We start from the raw sequence: 2,047 nt of genomic DNA, 5'->3' as shown, positions 1-2,047 counted from the left end.
TCAAATAGCTATTTAATTTAAGCATAATGTTGATTTTGAACCTCATTCTAATATGAAAGGTTAAATAAGAAATAAAAAATTTATAAAAGATTTCTAAATAATAATAATTCATAATTACAATCAATATTTTTATTCGAAGATATATTCTATGGTTAAATGATCAATTACACGAGTCAAAAGGACAAACATAATACTTTATTTACTAAAAACTATTCAATTGAAAAAAGCATAGCATGAGTTTTTTTACAATATAAATTGATGAAACAATTTTGTATTTGATTCATGCAAAGCTAGAAGAAAAAATGGATAAAACTCTCAAAGTCATTTATACTATCATCCTTTTTGTGTTCCTATTTCTTGTTGTAGTCGATGTTGGTGGTGGTAGGTTCCTTATCATGTTTTCATGTCATACAAAATATTTAACCTTTTTACAATAGCATTTTTCATTTTTTTTTTTTTAGATATTATAGATCGTCCATGTCACGATGACATCGGTTGTATAACTTACCCGTGTCCCCGTTATGCTCAAGGATATTGCTCAACGGGTCGTTGTAGATGCACAAGATCATCATGTTAAGAGTTAAGTTAAAAAAAATTTCTCTATTATGTTTAAGTCTTTTTTTTTTTTTTTTACATTGTAGTTTTGTTTCCCTTATATTAAATATATCTATTATGTTTAAGCTTTTAATGTTCAATTTTTTAATAACTATACAAGCGTGTTAAATTTTATTATGAAACTATTGTTAGCTTTGCGCATATAGATAAATATATATATGAACTAAGTGTTTGATATACAACCTAAGAAACTTAGAATTCATTTGAGACTTTACGAGAGGTGAGTGATTTATTGAATTTACACTTTACACTTTTATCTAGAGGATGTCTTCGTACAACTAGTCCTAGTGAGAGTGCATGAAATAATATACTCATGTGATATTATATTGTTCTGATTGTTGTGATCTTACTTTATATGATTGATGAAGGCCTAGTAATTATTTATGACTTATTCACTTTACACGGTGAATAATATACTCACATCTCCGTTTTGTCTCCTCTTATAATATATTTTGTGCAGGTTATAGTCAACACGATGATGACAAGCAATCGATGGAGGTTTTCTTGTGAAAGTGGAGTACTAGAGGCATGTGCCTCACTTTATTTTTTTAGTTTTTTTTATTGTTGTTGTATGAGGTGGAGTAACTCTTGATTGAGTTATTCTTTTCAATAATTGTTTGTATTCCTTGATATTTAATGTTTTCACTTGTTTTATTTATAAATTTTAAAGGTTATGATTTATAAAATTATTGTTATTATTTGTTTTTTTTAAATATCATATTTTTGTAACATAAAAACTTAGTGTGTGTTTACGTTGTAATTTTAATTACTATCAATATCTTTCATTATAAGTCTTCATTGTCTTTTTTACAAATATTAAGAAAAGTTGGTATTGAATATAAGGTGCCAGTTTTTTGTATTGAGGTTTATAAAATACCATTCATATATGAATCTAGTCAATTTGACTTTTTGTTTTTCGAAGTAAATTAGTAGAATTAATAAGGATGTGTTTGAAAAAAAAAATAACCTAGTAATTAGAAATGGAGTTTATATTTAAAGACAATTTTTTAATATTAGATACGTGTTAATAAATATTCACATTAGTGAAAAATTAAATTGTGAGATTAAAAAATTAAAAAAAGGGTAAAATTGATGATCAACATTGTTTAAAAAAAAAGGGGGCCAAAATCACACGATCTAAAAATTTGGAAGAGGAAATGCATTTATGATGCATACTTATCATTTTTACGGATTAAAAGTAACTATAGAATGGTAAGCGCAACTTAGAGGGTAAAACAATTTCCGGCCACATTTGAAATGTTAGTGTGTATTGACAACTTTTTTGACAAGTATACCACATCACTCAAATAACAAAGTGATACGTAAAAATCATCTCCACATGGATTGTTAATAACTTTGTAATGCAACAATGTCGCAATACTTAATTAATAAAACGTTTATAAGTTGGTTCATATTTTTGGACAAACATAAA

General features: G+C 26.1%; 1 long non-coding RNA gene across 1 annotated transcript; it reads left to right on the top strand.

Moving 5' to 3' along the window:
* The first annotated feature begins 210 nt into the window (after positions 1-210).
* LOC105853130 (uncharacterized) lies at positions 211-1,328 on the top strand. Its single transcript, XR_001145026.3, has 3 exons — positions 211-381; positions 462-579; positions 1,076-1,328. It is a non-coding gene; the product is annotated as an uncharacterized lncRNA (long non-coding RNA).
* Positions 1,329-2,047: the final 719 nt, after the last annotated feature.

This window comes from Cicer arietinum, chromosome 3, assembly GCF_000331145.2.
Source record: "Cicer arietinum cultivar CDC Frontier isolate Library 1 chromosome 3, Cicar.CDCFrontier_v2.0, whole genome shotgun sequence".
Taxonomy (NCBI): Eukaryota; Viridiplantae; Streptophyta; class Magnoliopsida; order Fabales; family Fabaceae; genus Cicer; species Cicer arietinum.
Note: the sequence above shows the minus strand (reverse complement) of the source record. Positions and strands in the feature narration are given on the sequence as shown.